The sequence below is a fragment of the Mobula birostris genome, chromosome 20, assembly GCF_030028105.1.
Source record: "Mobula birostris isolate sMobBir1 chromosome 20, sMobBir1.hap1, whole genome shotgun sequence".
Taxonomy (NCBI): Eukaryota; Metazoa; Chordata; class Chondrichthyes; order Myliobatiformes; family Myliobatidae; genus Mobula; species Mobula birostris.
In genome coordinates this window covers 7,994,254-8,012,782 of record NC_092389.1, presented here as the reverse complement: position 1 = coordinate 8,012,782, position 18,529 = coordinate 7,994,254, and positions in this window count along the sequence as shown.

Below are 18,529 nucleotides of genomic sequence, written 5' to 3'. Positions count from 1 at the left end.
GGCACACATTCAGTGATTCAGGATCAGCTTCTTCCCCCCTCTGCCATACAATTTTTGAATGGACATTGAAACCCATGAACACTACCTCACTACTTTTTTATCTCTGTTTTTGCGCTACTATTCTTAATTTAGCTACTTAATATACATATATATTCTTATTGTAATCCAGTTTTTTTGCTATATTTATTATATATTGCATTGTACTGCTGCTGCAATATTAACAAATTACACAACATATGACGGTGAGATTAAACTGATTCTTATTAAATAGTCTTCACTTCCTCTCAATAGATTCATTCCCTTTTTGAGGCCATTGTCTGAAACGTAAACAAATGCTTTTAACATCCTGTTGGTCTGATGCGGATCAGAAATTAGGCTCACTGAATATTATATCCTTACCTATGGCCTCAGAGGATGGAATTTTGGGCTCTTACTTCACCAGACATCACAGACCTACGATGCATAAATCTGCAAAGGCATGTGGAGACATGATATCAATGTCTGTGTCTCTGCAGACATCACATCCACATGTCCATGTCTCTCACCTGCAAAAGGTGTGGAGACATCTCTCATCTCTGCAGAGTTAGAGATACATCTGATCCCCACAAGCATAAAACACAATAGCAACCGTACAAACAAGAGAAAATCTGCGGATGCTGGAAATCCAAGCAACACACACAAAATGCTGGAGGAACTCAGCAGGCCAGGAAAAGAATACACTCAATGTTTTGGGCTGGAGAGAAAAAGATGAGGAGTCAGAGTTAGAAAGTGGGGGTGGGGGTGGGGGAGGAACAAACTCAAGGTGATAGGTGAGATAGGTGAAACTGGGATGGATGAAATAAAGAGCTGGGAATTTGATTGCTGAAAGACAAAGACATACAGGATTAGAGAAAGGGGAATCTAATAGGAGAGGACAGAAGGCCATGGAAGAAAGAAAAAGGGGAGGAACACCAGAGGGAGGCGATGGGCAGGCAAAGAGATAAGGTGAGAGAGGGAGAAGGGGATGGAAACTGGTGAAGGAGAGGGGGCTGGGGCCATTATTGGAAGTTTGAGAAATCAATGTTCATGCCATCAGGTTGGAGACTACCCAGATGAAATACAAGGTGTTGTCCCTCCAACCTGAGTGTGGCCCCATCGCGACAGCAGAGGAGGCCATGGACTGACATGTCGGAATGGGAATGGGAAGTGGAATTTAAATGGGTGGCCCCTGGGAGATCTCGCTTTTGCTGGCGGATGGAGAGTAGGTGCTCGGTGAAGCGGTCTTCCAATGTGAGTCAGGTCTCACCGATATACAGGAGGCCACACCGGGAGTACCGGACATAGTAAATAACCTAAAAGACTCACAGGTGAAGTGTTGCCTCACTTGGAAGGACTGTTTAGGGTCCCGGTAGTGAGGGAGGAGGTGAAAGGGCAGGTGTAGCACTTGTTCGACTTGCAAGGATAAGTGCCAGGAGGGAGATCAGTAGGAAGGGACGAATGGACAAAGGAGTCGCGTAGGGATCAATCCCTGCGGAAAGCAGAAAGTGGGGGAGGGGTGGAGGAAAAGGTGTGCTTGGTGATGAGATGGCGGAAGATGTGGAGAATTAAGTGCTGGATGCAGAGGCTGGTGGGGTGGTAGGTGAGGACAAGAGGAACCCTATCCCTGGTGGAGTGGCGGGAGGATGGGGTGAGAGCAGACCTGAGTGAAATGGAAGAGGTGCAGTTGAAGCCAGTGTTGATGGCGGAGGAAGGGAAGCAGACGGAGTGGGGATGCTCATTCCAGAACTGAAGAAATGTTTTCCTTCTTCAAACAAAGGAGCTTCCCTTCCTTCACCATCAACGCTGCCTACAACTGCATCTCTTCCATCCCATACATGTCTGTGCTCCCCCTATCCTCCCACCACTCCATCGGGGCAGGATTTCTCTTGTCCTCATCTACCACCCCATCAGCCTCTGCATCCATCACATAATTCTCTGCAACTTCCACCATCTCCAATGGGATCCCACCACCAAGCACATCTTTCACTCATCCCCCCCACTTTATGCTTTCTACAGGGATCGGTCCCTACATGACTTCCTTGTCCATTCATCCCTCCCTACTGATCTCCCTCCTGGCACTTATCCTTGCAAGCTGAACAAAGTGCCCCTACACCTCCTCCCTCACTACCATTCAGGGCACTAAACTGTCCTTCCAGGTGAGACGACACTTCACCTGTGAGTCTGTTGTGATCATATACTGTGTCCAGTGCTCCCGGTGTGGCCTCCTGTATATCGGTGAGACCCGACGTAGATTGGGAGACTGCTTCACCGAGCGTCTATACTCCGTCCGCCAGAAGAAACATGGAAACATAGAAACATAGAAAATAGGTGCAGGAGTAGGCCATTCGGCCCTTCGAGTCTGCACCGCCATTCAGTACGATCATGGCTGATCATTCAACTCAGAACCCTGTACCAGCCTTCCCTCCATACCCCCTGATCCCTTTAGCCACAAGGGCCATATCTAACTCCCTCTTAAGTATAGCCAATGAACTGGCCTCAACTGTTTCCTGTTAGAAGCGGGATCTACCAGTGCCACCCATTTTAATTCCACTTCCCATTTCCATTCTGTTATGCCTATCCATGGCCTCCTCTACTGTTGCGATGAGCCACACTTAGGTTGGAGGAACAACACTTTATATCCCGTCTGGGTAGTCTTCAACCTGATGGCATGAACATTGATTTCTCGAACTTCCGGTAATGGCCTCCCTCTTCCTTCACCATTCCCCTTCCCCCTTTCCCTCTCTCACCTTATCTCCTTGCCTGTCCCTCGCCTCCCTCTGGTGCTCCTCCTCCCTTTTCTTTCTTCATGGCCTTCTGTCCTCTCCTATCAGGTTTCTCCTTCTCCAGCCCTGTATCTCTTTCACCAATCAACTTCTCAGCTCTTTACTTCACCCCTCCCCCTCCCGGTTTCACCTATCACCCTGTGTTTCTCCCTCCCCTACCCCCACCTTTTAACTCCACTCCTCATCTTTTTTTCTCCGGTCCTGATGATGGGTCTTGGCCCAAAGCGTCAACTGTACTCTTTTCCGTAGATGCTGCCTGGCCTGCTGAGTTCCTTCAGCATTTTGTGTGTGTAGCAAAAGTACAAGTATTCTCATACTTACCAGATGTACAGGTGTGCACCCCAAGGGGGATGTCAATTGCTGAACTGAGCACTAACCTTCACTGGCAGCAGAGAGGCCATGTGCTAAAGCAACAGCTACTGCTGTTACTTCATACAAAACATTGCCTATCAATTACAATGATAGCCAATGCTAAAAGGGTCAAAAATGAATCAGACTTCTAAGCATGAGAGTGATTGATGGAAGCTTCAGAGGGTATGGGGATGTAGAGTGGATGTCCTGCATCCATCACTGATGTTTCTGGGACTGATATGGAATGGGTTGAGCAGTCTCTGACCGAGCAGCAATATTCTCCGAAACTTGCCAAAAATACAGTGAACGAAGGCTCTGGGCTCTCAAAGAGAAGTATATTCTAACACTTCCAATTGGCTAAATACAGCATTATCATCAACAAAGAATTTTGGAGCATTCTTTGATCTGAATGTTGGGAAGCTCCCAAAGCTGGAGGCACAGACAAAACCAGTAAATTGCAAAGGCACGCACACTCTTGTGCAAATGACAACAATGCACATGTCTGCATATTATTGCAAAGTTTGGATACATCTCTCACCTCCACATTTGGTCCTTGAAGCATAAAACACAATCTCACATTAGAGTTATGCCTATATCTGTCACCTGTACAGGTGGGCACTCCAGAGCTAAACTCTGGGGTGGAATGATGGTCAATGTTTTGTACAAAGTAATAGTGGTAAAGATCGTCCATTAGTTTCACAACACACACAGGATTAATATCAATTGCCAAGGCATTCCCTATAAATTATATTAATTGTAACCTGGGGTGAACATTAGATTTATTATTCCTTGAAGAACTATACATTACTTTGACTGCTGCCAAGAAACATTCAGCACAGATGTAATTTCCCTCTCAATACAGTAAGAGCCAACTGAACCTTATTTCATATTTATAATATTTATGAGCAATTGGAAACATGTTCCTTGTGAAAAACAGAAAAGCGAACCTGAAACGTCGACTGCACCTCTTCCTACAGATGCTGCCTGGCCTGCTGCGTTCACCAGCAACTTTGATGTGTGTTGCTTGAATTTCCAGCATCTGCAGAATTCCTGTTGTTTGCGTTTAAATTCACTACTGCGAAGCCTCTTCCGGTGATGCCTACACCGAAGAAGTTTAGATCCTCTCTTCGACGGGAGTTCAGTGAAACCATCTCTCACTGCTCCCCATCAGTTAGTCCTGACGAAGGGTCTCGGCCTGAAACGTCGACTGCACCTCTTCCTACAGATGCTGCCTGGTCTGCTGCGTTCACCAGCAACTTTGATGTGTGTTGCTTGAATTTCCAGCATCTGCAGAATTCCTGTTGTAAGCGAAACATTAGATCTTACTTATAAGCCATCTGAAACTGTGATGTTAATTTGCTAATTTTTTATACACTCAGTGGCCACGTTATTAGGTACACCTGCTTGTTAATGCAAATATCTAATCAGCCAATCACATGGCAGCAACTCAATGCATAAAAGTATGCAGACATGGTCAAGAGGTTCAGTTGTTCAGACCAAACATTAGAATGGGGAAGAAATGTGATCTTAGTGACTTTGACCATGGAATGATTGTTGGTGCCAGATGGGGTGGTTTGAGTATCTCAGAAAGTGCTGATGTCCTGGGATTTTCACACACGACAGACTCTAGAGTTTACAGTGAATGATATGAGAAACAACAAAAATATCCAGTGAGCAGCAGTTTTGTGGGTGAAAATGCCTCATTAATGAGAGAGTTCAGAGGAGAATGGCCAAACTGGTTTAAACTGACAGGAAGACAACAATAATGCAAATAACCACACCTTAGAACAATGGTGTGCAGAAGAGCATTTCTGAATACACACACGTCAAACTTTGAAGTGGATGGGCTACAGCAGCAGAAGACCATCGAACATACACTATATTATTACCAATAACATATTCTTCAAAATTACCATTGTTTGCGATGTTATTTGTGAATTTTTGGTTTGAATTGAAAATATGCTTTGATAATTTCCAATATGATGCCATCAATTTGTTTTTCCCTCTTATCCCATTTCAGCATTCCAAGGAGACTGTCATTCTATGATATACAGGTCAATCCCAAGAGCGTGTTTCCCTTTATGGATAAATCCAGAAGAGGGGCATGGTTTCAGATTAATAATCATATTAAAGTGAACTCTTCTTTCACTGAATTGTTGATTTTCAGAATTTTCTAATACAGTGAGTAGTAGGGACTGGATTATTGTATCCAAGACCAACCGGGAATACAGGGAGGACTAAGGTCATGGACAATAGAAAGTGAAGTTGAGGCCACGATCATGCTTTTATTGAATGGTGAAGCAGCATAGGGCCTTGCTCCTCCTTCTTATTTTCCATTACAGAAGGGATGTGGAAGCTTTCAGAAGGGTACAGAAGAAGTTTACACGGATGCTGCCAGAATTTGAGCGTAGTAACTATAAGAAGAGGTTGTTTCCTCTGATGCTCCAGAGCAGGAGTTTCTAACGTTTTTTACGCCATTAACCTAGGATTTGTGGACTCCAGGTTGGGAACCCCTGCTCTGGAGCATCAGAGGCTGAGAGGAGAAATCTGTCAATATGAGAAACACACAGGCAGAATCTTTTTAGGAGATGCATGGGGCAATTTTTTTTTACACAGTGGTAGTTATCTGCAATGGGCTGTCAGGCTAGTGGTAAAAAGAGACATGATAATGACATTTAAGATAGTTTTAGATGGAGTAAGGAAAATGGAGGGACAGGGATCATGTGAGGGTAAAAGTGATTTAGTTTAAGATGGCGTTGTTTGGCACAGACATTGTGGGTCGAAGGACCTGTACCTCCACTGTTCTGTTTTCTATTCTGTGCTCTACCTTTGCTGAAGATGCAGAGGATGCCCTTTTATCTCTAACCTTCCCATCGGTTTGGGACCCAAACCATCCAAAGAGTGGTTTCCTTCTTTCCATTTCATACTGCATATTGTATTCACTGCTCACAATCCCGTCTCCTCTTCAATGAAAAAACCCTGGGTGAACAGTTAGCTGAACACAAGCTCTCGGATGTTTGTCAAACCTCCATCCCTCTCCTACTGTCACCTCTCTATTCCTCACCTCCCACACTGTTCCAACGAAGCTGAACAGAAGCATGTGGAACCTCACTTTGTACCATAAAAAACATAACTCAGAACCACAGAATGCCCTGACACACTTTAAAGTCAATGGTATAATGTAGGAAACACAGAAGACAATTTGTGCACCGCAAGCTCCCATAAATAATGGGTATAGTGATGATGTAACTGTTAGGTTATTGAGTAATATACTGTAGTGATCCAGTTTGAATTCCAACATGGCAGCTTAATGAATAATCTGGAATTTAAACAAAAATACTAGTTACACTAGTTAAATACAGCATCTATGGAGGAGAATAAACAATCGTCGTTTCAAGCTGAGACCCTTCATCGGAACATTTCATCAAACCCTTTGTGGTCTTGGTCTGAAATATCGACTGCTCATTTCCCTCCATAGATGCTGAATGACCTGCAAGGTTCCTCCAGCATTGTGTGTGTGTTGCTCTAGATTTCCAGCATCTGCAAAATCTTTTGTGTTTACTAGGTGTATGCAATTTTCACTACAAAACTGCTGGATGGTTTTAAAAGCTCATCTGGTTCACTAGGTTTCATCAGGGAAGCAAATCTGCTTTTCTAACTTGATCTGGTCCTACATCATTCTAGTCCCGTTAATCTGGCAGACTCTTAAGTAACCTCTGAAATAGCATCATAAATGACTCAGTAGAAGGGTAGTTAGGAACAGGCAGTAAATGCCAGTGACACCCAATTCCTGAAAAACAATTAAATTAAAGGAAAAAGGTCAGTTTAACTGTTTTATTTGAGGAGAGATAAGTATTGGCTATCATATCCTGAATTCTAAATGCCAGCACAGCTTATTCCAGGATGAAAAAACGATTATAGAGGGTATGGCCCAGCCAGCTAGTTTTCCATGAGTTTAGCCTGTTAGCTTGTAGCCATGTGAGGTTTTACAGCATCAGAGACCCAGTTGACCTGCAGGACTTTGCTACAAGGATCCCAGGCTGTATATTCTAGACATAAGAGTCATACAGAATGGAAACAGATACTTCAGCCCAAATCATCCCTGTTGTCCAAGATTCTTGCCTCAGCTAGTCCCATTTACCTGTAAGATTTCACTGCTAATGTAATGGCTTCTCTGTAACGTTCCACTGCTGAGGTTATGGTTTCTCTGTAACAGCAATGTTTGGGTTATGACTAGATATAGTGGGGCATGCTAGCCCATGAGTGGCATGTTCTTTCTTGTGTGTCTGGGAGATGGGAATTTGCGGTCTTTTGCCGGGGAGTGATGAGGAGAGAAGATGTGAATGAAGAGAATTGGTAGATCTCGGATGGAGAGGACTTAGAGCGAGGGTCCGAAGGTCAGCGACGATCGGAGGAGGTCGATGGTGGATGAACAGCCTTATCAGTAAGCTCCAACATTGCACAATAGACTGTATCATGAGAATGGGCCCTCTTCTTTTTTTTGTTTTCTTCACTAACCCTATAGTCAAATTAAGAATTATGAAGCTGAATCGTTTAATCACATATTGTGTACTGTTTGTTATTTTGGGGTACTGATTTGTAACAGGGGACACATTGTGCAGCATCCACCCAAACTGGATTTCTTAAATTTGACCGGGCCAGGGGCAATCACCCCCTAGATTAAGCTACTAGCCGAAGCGAGAGTTACAATTGTGGGGGCTACGTTTGGGACTGATTTCATTGGATGATGTGTGATTACCCTGAGCGGGGTAGATATTTGTACTCTGGATGAATCGTTAATTCACCTGTTAAATACTGTTAAAGTTGCAATTGTGAGCGGAGGTTTGATAAAATGGCTGGCACAGACAAACGCTGACGTAGCGGTAGCTGGGGGCGGAGATTTCTGAGGAGTGAGGGGAAAGAGTGACCAGATTTGGAATGTCTAATTAGTCTGTGTCCCCCAGGGGAGTGCGAGAATTCTGAAGTAGTATCTGCCCTTATCTCTCTGGCGAACAAATGGAAAAATGCCCAGGTTCAAAGTCCCAGCTATGGCAGGCTCTGCCTATTCTCTGGAATTACGCCCATCCCTAAAGGGGGGGGAGGAGTACGAGACGTGGGCGGAACGGGCCTCTCAGTTGTTAGATGGGTGGCAGAGCTCGGATAATGAAAAGCGACAGGGATTGGTTGAAAGTTTGAATGGGCGAGCCGCTGACGTGAGAGCTGCCAGGTTGTGGTATCCCGTAGTGACAGCTGTCAATTATCTGCAAGCACTGGACAATGCTTTTGGCCCGACAGGAAGCCCAGTGGAGCTCCTGGTGGGGTTTCAAAACATGCGTCAGGAGAAGTTTTCTGCTTTTATTTTTCAGCTAGAGAGGCAGCCAAATTACTTGCAGCGCAGAGGGGTCATTCAGGCGGCTGAGGTGGATCAGTTAAGAATGGACAAGATAGCCAGGGGTGCCCAGTCCCATGACCCGATTTCGTGGGGTCTCTGACAGTCTCGTAAGATGTGCCCCCTCCGTCTTTTGTTGAGCTGATCAGAGAGGTACAGGAAGAGGAGAACGCGGCAGAGGCGTGGGAGGACTCAGTCAGCAGGGTACAGTCCTCGGTAGTGTCCCCTGTGGTGAAGTGACCACAGATAGCCTGCCCCGGGGAGCGGTAGAGGAGGTTGTGGCAGAGTTGAGAACAGAGGTACATCGGCTGTTATCAGCGGGTGTGACCCCACCCCCCCCTGCCATATGATGGAGCTGATGGGGGTGGCGGATCCCCCAAGGGGACAAACATGCGGAGGGCTGCTGGCAGCAGGTGTCACGCCAGAAGGAGAGCGAGCCCCCGGGTACCTCAGCAGGGAGAGTCGTTGAGAAAACTTAGAGGAGACCCAGTGAGGGAACAGCCTGGTTCTTGGGGGAACACTTTCCCAGCAATGTACCAAGGAACTCCCGAAAGCAAACGGCCCAATTCCTGAAGGGTTAGTGGGACCATGCTTCAGTGTGTCGCTACGAATAGAGGGTATTTATGCAAAAGCCATACTCGACACCAGGTCACAGGTCACATTGTTGTACCATTCGTTTTACAACCGGTATCTGAAGCATTTACCCATTGGCACCATTCAGGGCACAGGAGATCTGGGGGCTTAGTGCTAGTGATTATCTGTACGATGGTTATTTGTCAGTGAGGTTGGAGTTCTCGGGGGCCGATGAGGGAGTGTCTGAGGTTCTTGATACATTGGTGCTGGTTTGTCTGGACCCTGTTGAGAAGGGCGGCGTTTCAGTTCTGGTGGGGACCAACACTCCTTTTGTGAAGAGGCTCATGGGGGCCTGCAAGGAGCGAGAGCTTTCTGGGAACATTGTCCATGCACCTGGTGTTTCGAGCTGCTTTTGAGTAAGTGTGTGGCTGCATTGGGTAGGATACTGAATTTAGACTGTGTGGTTCACCCAGTCGAAGCCAATGGTAGTACGGCCCGGGGAAGTAGTGAGAGTGATGGGGAACCCCAAATTTCCCGGAGTGCCTGAGGGCGAAGCCCTCTTAGTGGATGCTCCGGAAGACCACGAGGGGAAGTCGGGATTTCCTGCTGGAGTACTGGTGAGGCCCGAATTGCAGAAGCCCTTGGTTGTACAGGAGCGCAGGATGGCAGTGATTGTCAGGAACACTACGAAGAGGAAAGTCACCTTCAAGCAGGGGATGCCCCTGGTGCACCTGTTCCCGGTCACGGTAATGTCTAGTCTCCCTGTGAGACAAGCTGGTGTGAAGCTATTGGAAAAAGGGGGAAAGTTGACCGCTGAGTCATTCAACTTCAGGGACTCCCCGGTTCCTGCGGGTTGGAAGAGGAGGCTGGTAGAGAGTATATTGAAGCTGGAAGGTGTCTTTTCCACTGACAAATTTGATGTGGATTGTTCCAAGAGCACGCGTCATACTATCCGGGTGACTGAGGATACCCCGTTCAGAGAAAGGTAGCGGCGACTTGCTCCTGCAGAGGTGGAGGACATTCGGCAGCATTTGTGTAAGTTGAAGGAAGCTGGCATCATCACCGGGTCCCGAAGCCCCTATGTGTCCCCAATAGTAGTGGCCCGGAAGAAGAATGGGAAGGTACAGATATGTGTGGACTATAGGACTCTGAACAGGCGCGCCATCCCTGACCGGTATACAGTCCCAAGGATCGAAGACGCGCTGGCCTGCCTGAGTGGTGCGAAGTGGTTCAGTGTGCTGGACTTGAGGAGTGGATATTACCAGATCCCTATGAGTGAGGCTGACAAAGAGAAAGCGGCATTTATATGTCCCCCGGGACTTTTCCAGTTCGAAAGGGCATCTCGGGAGCTCCTGCAACCTTCCAGCAGGTCATGGAGAAGACGGTGGGGGATACGAACTTGCTTGAGGTACTGGTATATCTGGATGACCTCATAGTATTTGGATCTACCTTAGAAGAACATGAAGCGAGGCTGCTGAAGGTGTTGGGCCGCTTGAAAGCTGGAGGGTTAAAACTTTCCCTGGACAAGTGCCAGTTCTGCCAAACGTCTGTTAGCTATGTTGGGCACATAGTCAAATGGCATGAAGTAGCTACAGATCCAGCTAAGATCGAGGCAGTTACCACTTGGCCAAGGCCCCAGACTGTGAGCACTCTGTGCTCCTTCCTCGGGTTCTGTGGTTACTATTGGAGGTTTGTGAAAGGCTACGTGAAAGTGAGTCACCTGTTGACTCAGCTTCTGTGCAGTTACTGTCCCTTGGGGAAGAAAGGGGGGGGTGGATAAAAGGACAGGAGGGCGGAGAGTATCTTAACCTGTCAGAGCCCTTTGGACCGAGGTGGGATGTAAACTATGAAGAGGCCTTTCAGTTGTTGAAGGAGCTGCTGACCCAAGTGTCGGTGCTGGCTCTTGCAGACCCCCGATGCCGTATGTACTGCATACGGATGCCAGTTTGGAGGGCTTGGGGGGCGTCCTGTATCAGGATCATGGCACCGGGTTGAGACCCGTTGCGTTTGTCAGCTGGAGTCTGTCGCCCTCTGAGAAAAACTATCCCCTGCACAAGTTGGAATTTCTAGCGTTGAAATGGGCGGTGGTGGATAAGCTGAGTGACTACCTCTATGGGGCCAATTTGAGGTGAAGATGGACAACAATCCTCCAAACTTATATCCTGACCTCGGCGAAACTGGATGCCACAGGTGGTTGGCGGCGTTGTCTGCCTATGATTTCAGCCTGAAGTACCGGCCAGGAAGCAGGGACATTGACGCTGATGCTTTATCCTGATGAGCGCATGAGGGCATGGACGATGAGTGGGAGAGCGTTTCTGCCCCTGGGGTGAAGGCCATGTGCCAGTTTGCCATCACCAGGAAGACAGAGGGAAAGGAAGGGCAGGATCAAGCGGTGGATCAATTGGGAGCTTCTGATGACGCCATTCCCCAAGTTTACTGTAAACTGACTGCTCTGAAGACAAATCAGCGGCCGGAATTGAGTTCTGGGGAAGTGGCAGCTGCTCAGCGAGATGATCCGGGCATCGATACCATTCGGTCAGTGGCCGAAAAGGGAGACATGGCTCAGGCAGAGAAGAAGAAGCATGTGTCGGTGCCTTCATTACTGCGAGAATGGCCTCAGTTGGAGCTGAAGAACCAGTTTTCTGGGTGAAACCAGAGGATGGGAATGGACCTGTCAAGATTCTCCATCGGAACCACCTGCTGCCCCTGGGACAAGAGGTACAGGTCAACCCAGAACCCGACTTGGAGCCTACACCTAGAAAGAGGACTCTGCAGAAACGTGGAGCAACTGCAGGACCCAAAGCAGACGAGGTTAGGCCGGCCCCCACCCCTGAGAGGGATACTGATTTGGAGGATGAGGACCTGGATGTGTGGTATATGCCGCCTTTTGCTAACTCCCCATTGACTGAGGAAGAGACTCCCGGCCCTTCTCCTGCGGAGTCAGGTGAAGTTGGGGGGGCTGCTAGCTGTGGGCAGCCTGGGTTGTAGCGGGACTCTGCAGAGGAGGAAGCGGGGCTTGGCCACGGGACAGCGGGGTTCGAGTTGTAGGTGGGGATGAGTGATAGGTCGGGGGGGGCCTTGCCAGGTAGACCGGAAGTACCTGAACCTGAAGAGTTAGATGAGGGGGTGCGGAGGTCTCAGAGAATTAGAAGACCACCAGATAGGCTGGCCTACGTAGCACCAGGGGAGCACAGTGTGACCCCGACCGTTTTGGGGAGCTATGTCACTGCCTTGTGCATCTGGTTTGCAGGAAGGGTTGGTGAATTATCTCAACGTCATGAGGACATGACTAAATTTGGTGGGGGGAGAGTGTAACACGCTGTAAGGTTTCACTACTAATGTAATGGCTTCTCAGTGATGTTCCACTGCTGAGGTAATGGTTTCTCTGTAGCAGCAATGTTTGGGTTATGTCTAGAGATAATGGGGCACGCTAGCCAATGGGAAGGATGTTGCTCTTTCTTGTGTGCCTGGGAGCCAGGAATTCATGGTCTTTTGTCGGGGAGAGTTGAGGAGAGAAGACGTGAATGGAGAGAGTTGGTAGACCTTGGACGGAGTGGACTTGGAGCGAGGGTCTGAAGGTCAGCGACAATCGGAGGAGGTTGATGGTGGATGAACGCCTTATCAGTGAGCTCCAACGTTGTGCAACAGACTGTTTCATGAGAATGGGCCCTTTTCCTTTTTTGTTCTCTTTACTAACCATATAGTCAAATTAAGAATTATAAAGCTCAGTTGTTTTATCGCATATTGTGTACTGTTTGTTATTTCGTGGTACTGATTTGTAACAGGGGACACATCGCGCAGCATCCACCCAAACGAGATTTCTTAAGTTTGGCCAGGCCGGGAGCTATCATCCCCTATATTAAGCTGCTAGCCAAAGTGAGAGTTACATACCCATAAGACAAGAAAATGTCTGCAGATGCTGGATATCCAAGCAACACACATAAAATGTTGGAGGACCTCAGCAGGCCAGGCAGCATCTATGGAAAGGAGTAAACAGTCGGCGTTTTGAGCCAAGACCCTTCATTAGGACCCATTTACCCATGTTTGATGCATATCTCTCTAAAGTTTTCCCATTTATATACCTGTCCAAATGTCTTTTAAATATTGATTTGAAAGTTGAAGTTGTAGAAGTTGTGTAAGGTCTTGGTGAGGCCTAATTTGGAGTCTTGTGTGTAGTTCTAGTCACCTACCTACAGGAAAGACATCAATAAGATTGAAAGAAAAAAGAGAAAATTTACAAGAATGTCGCTGGGTCCTGAGAACCTGAGTTATAGGGAAAGATTGAATAGGTTAGGACTTTACTCCGAGCACAGGAGAATAAGGGGAGATTTGATAGAGGTGTAAAAAATTATGAGGGGTATAGATAGGGTAAATTCAAGCAAGCTTTTTCCAGTGATGTCGGCTAGAGGTCATGGGTGAAAGGTGAAATATTTAAAGGGAACATGAGGGGGAACTCCTTCACTCAGATGGTGGAGCCCGTGTGGAACGAGCTGCCAGTGGAAGTGGTGAGTACAAGGTCAATTTCAATACTTAGGAGAAATTTAGATAGGTACTGTACATTGGTGGGAGGCATATGAAGGTCTAAGGTCCAGGTGCAGGTTGATGGGACTTGGCAGAAGAATTGTATGGTACGGACTAGATAAAAAGGATCGGGGGCAACTTCTTTGCACAGAGGGTACTACATATATTGAACAACCTGCCTCAATTACGTTCGAGATATGTGCCGAACTCTGTGTGGAGAGGTTACTTCTCTGCTCCCTTTTAAATTTTTCCCCTCTGACACCAAATTTGTGCTCTCTACTTCTTGCTTCCCAAGTTCTAGCGATAATAATTTTTGTCTTACAATAACCACTGTCAATTGTTTGAGCTTGATGTGTAACATGGCTGCTGTGAGGGCAATTTTCTCTCCATCCCTTGACACATAAGATCGTGCTACAGAGCGGTGCTATCAAAATCCCACAAAACAGGGTCCACTATTTTTAGTCAATGACCTGGTTCTGCAAGAACTACGTAGCTGTCACAATACTCTGCATTTCAAATGGTTCAAATGGCTCGATTTAATATTAATGTATACCATATACAACTTGACATGCTTGTTCTTTGCAGAGATATCCACGAAACAAGAAAGCCCAAAGAATGAATGACTAACATCAGAACCCCAAAGCCCCACCCCCTCCCACGCACAAGTAGCAGCAGAAGCATTGACCCTTCCCTCTCCCTCCTCCCACCTGCACCAGCAGGAGCACCACCCCCCCTCCCCACCATGCAAGCAATAGCAAAAGCCCCCAAAGAGACCTTGATCTACAGTCTATCAAAACTACAGTCCATAACCCAGCATTTGCAAAGAAAGTTAATTTCAGCATTTTTATACGCACGAATGTGCATTCCAAAATCCAGAAGTAGATGTTGGGTTGTCCAGCTGCGACCTTACATTGGACTGCCAAGTGTATGATGGAGGAGTGGACAGAGGAAACAATCCACTCCGCCTACAGTGGGGAATACAATAGGCATCTACACCAAATCAGTGCTTCCACTGATTTAATGGCAGGGGAGTAAGTTTGACGACAATGCCCAGAAATTGGATTTCATTCCTTCCATGATGGGCTGTGCTATGTGTAGTCCTAAACCTCATTTAGCTTCCTTCCAAATAAAAATCAGGATATTGCTGAAAAGGAACTTTTTCTGATGTAGTTTGGATTGTTTCCATCTAGCCCATTCACTACAACAGTACCTCAGCAGGCCCCTGTCAAGCCACACTCAGTTCAAAGCAGCTTCCAATTATTATCTGCATTGATCTAAGAAAAGCATCAGCTCTTAAATGCGCACTACACATGGCAGCTTAACACCAGCAGCGGCCATACCAGCCGCCAAGAGAAAACAGATGCTGCAAGGAGGACTGGAAGCCTCAAAGACCATTAAAATCTGAGGGAGTGGGCCGATCAGCTGCTCTGTCCTGCTCTACCATTCAATCTCATCATGGCTGGCATAGATAAGATCGGCAGCCAGAATCTTTCTCCCAGGGTAGAAATTCCAAGTACTAGGAGCCATGCATTTAAGGTGAGGGGTGACAGTTTAAAGGAGTAACACACACAAAATGCTGGAGGAAGTCGGCAGACTAGGCAGCTTCTACGGAAAGGAATAAACAGTTGACAGTTTGGGCCAAGATTCTTCATTACGACTGGAAAGGAAAGGGAAGAAGTCATCTGTGGAAAAATTGTGTCTATGAAAATTTAAAGGAGATGTACCGTACAGGGCAAGATTTTTTTACATGGAGAGTAGTTGGGGGCTGGCCGCTCCCTTTAGTGCTGCCCTCCAGTGTTTGATCAGTGGAATGGCAGACTGGATTGCCGGTAACTATCACCAACTATCACCAACGTGTTGCTCAGGGTCTTGGATGACATATGTGTTTTCTTGCATGACTATGTTTTTTTTCTCTCACTATGTACAGTTGAATGTTAATTAAACTTGATTTGATTAGATTACTTGGGATGGGCTGCCAAGTGTATTGGTGGAAGCCAATATGATATGGGTACTTAAGAGGCTGTTAGGCACATGAAAATGCAAGGAATGGGGGTATATGGATCATGAGCAGGCAGAAGGGATTTAGTTTAACTTGGCATCATGTTCACTAGACATTGTGGGCTGAAGTATCTGTTCCTGTACTATACTGTATTCTACATTCTAACACCACTTTCTCTCTTTTCCTATAGCAGTTGACTCCTTTGCAGTTCACATGTCTGTCGATTTCTGCCTGTATGTATTCAATTGATTCCACAGTCCTCTGGGGTACAGAGTTCCAATGTGTCATAATCCTCTGAGGAAAGGAACCCCTTTTCATCTCTATCTTAAATGGGTGATGCCCTGCACTGTCTCCTGTGCAACTGTGCCCTTCCCTTAAGTACAGAGAACAAAACTGTACACAGTCCAGTGGAAACTCATTGGTGTCCCATTTGGATGCATCAACACTTCTCAACTTTTATATCCCATGCACCTGCAATAAGGACCAACCAACTTTCCATTAGCTTTCCCATCCTTTAAATATCATACATCAGAAACTCCAGATTACCTCTTACTGTAACATTTTGCGAAGTCACTCTACTTAAATAATCATTTGCTTTTTCTATTTTCTTTTCAAAGTTGGTAATTTATACCTTTTATGTGGCACCTTATCAAGAGTATTCTAGAAATCTACTATTTTCCCCTTTAATCCGCCCTGTTGATTACATCAAGAATTCAAAGCAAATTTGTGTCAAACACGTTTTTCCTTTCATTAAACCATGTTGACACTGCCTGATGTCATGGTTTTCTTCGTGTTCTGCCATCACCTGCTAAATAACAGATCTTAACATTTTCTCAATGACAGACAGCAGGCTAACTGGCCTAAAGTTTCTTGCTTTCTACCTCCCTCCTTTCCAGAATATTGGCAATACATTTGTGATTTTACAATTCTGTGGGACATCTCTACTGAATTTTAGTACATTACAACTAGTGCATCACTAACTTTGCAGCCAGGAGACAGCCTCCAGAATTTATGCAGCACTCCTTACCTAGTAATGGAGATTGCTTTAAGTTTCTCTCTCCCTGTAGCCCTTTGATTACCTACTATCATTAGAATACTCTACCAGCCTTCCACTGTGAAGTTTAATTTAAGATTTGATAGGGAGAAAGTAAAGTCTGACGTAGCAGTATTTCAGTGGTATGATAGAGGAAATGTCCAAAGTAAATTTGAAGGAGATGCTGGAAGGGATGACAGCAGAGCAGCAATGGCGTGTGTTTCTGGGAAAAATGAGGAAGGAGCAGGATATATGTATTCCAAAAACAAAGAAATACCCAAATAGCAAAATAGTACAACCGTGGCTGACAAGGGAAGTCAAAGCAAAAGAGAGGGCATGCAACAACGCAAAAAATTAGTGGGAAGATAGAGGATTGGGAAGCTTTTAAAAACCTATAGAAAGCAACTAAAAGAATTATTAGGAGGGAAAAGATGAAATATGAAAGCAAGCTAACAAACAATATCAAGGTGAATAGAAAAAGCTATTTCAAGTATAAAAAAAAGAGAGATGAGAGTGGATATAGGACCGCTAGAAAATGAGACCAGAGAAATAATAACGGGGGGGGGGGACACAAGGAGATGGCAGATGAACTAAATGAGCATTTTGCAGCAGCCTTCACTGTGGAAGACACTAGCAGTGTGCCAGGTGTTGAGGGAAGAGAAGAGAGTGCAGTTACTATTACAAGGGAGAAGGTGCTCAAAAAGCTGAAAGACCTAAAAGTACATAAGTCACCCGGACCAGGTGAACTGCACCCTAGGGTTCTGAAAGATATAGCGGTAGAGATTGTGGAGCCATTAGTAATGATCTTTCAAGAATCATTGGACTCCAGCATGGTTCCAGAGGACTGGAAAATTGCAAATGTCACTCCACTCTTTAAGAAAGGAGGGTGGCAGCTGAAAGGAAATTATAGACCAGTTAGCCTGACCTCAGTGGTTGGGAAGATGTTGGAGTCAATTGTTAGGAATGAGGTTATGGAGTACTTGGTGACACAGGACAAGATAGGACAAAGTCAGCATGGTTTCCTTAATGGAAAATCTTGCTTGACAAACCTGTTGAAATTCTTTGAGGAGATTACAAGTAGGATAGATAAAGGTGATGTAGTAGATGTTGTATATTTGGACTTTCAGAAGGCCTTTGACAAAGTGCCACGCACGAGGCTGCTTGCGAGCAGTTTTGGGCTCCTTATCTAAGATGTGCAGGCATTGGAGAGGGTCCAGAGGAGGTTCACAAGGATGATTCCAGGAATGAAATGGTTATCATATGAGGAACATTTGATGGCTCTGAGCCTGTACTCGCTGGAATTTAGAAGGATTATGGGGGGGAATTTCATTGAAATCTTTCGAATGTAGAAAGGCCTAGACAGAGTAGGTGTGGAAAGGATGCTTCCCGTGGTGGGGGAATTTAGGGTGAGGGCACAGCCTTAGGATAGAAGGGTGTCCATTTACAAGGGAGATGCAGAGAAATTTCTTCAGCCAGAGGGTGGTGAATTTGTTACCATGGGTAATTGTGGAGGCCAGGTCACTGGGTGTATTTAAGGTGGAGATTGATACGATCCTGATTGGCCACAGCATCAAAGGTTACAGGCAGAAGACCGGGTAGTTGGGCTAATGGGGGTGGGGGAGGTGGGGAATGATCAGCCATGATTGAATGGTGAAGCTGACTCAATAGGCCAAATGGCCTAATTCTGCTCCTATGTTTTATGGTCTTATGGTCTAATCCAAAACAATGGTTCAGCATCTCTGTCCCTTCTTGTTCTTCCATTACTAATTCCCCTGTCTTGTTGTCTAAGGAGCCCATATTTTACTGTAACTACTTTCTACCTTTTTATTTATTTAGCTCTTACCATTTCATTTTACGTTACT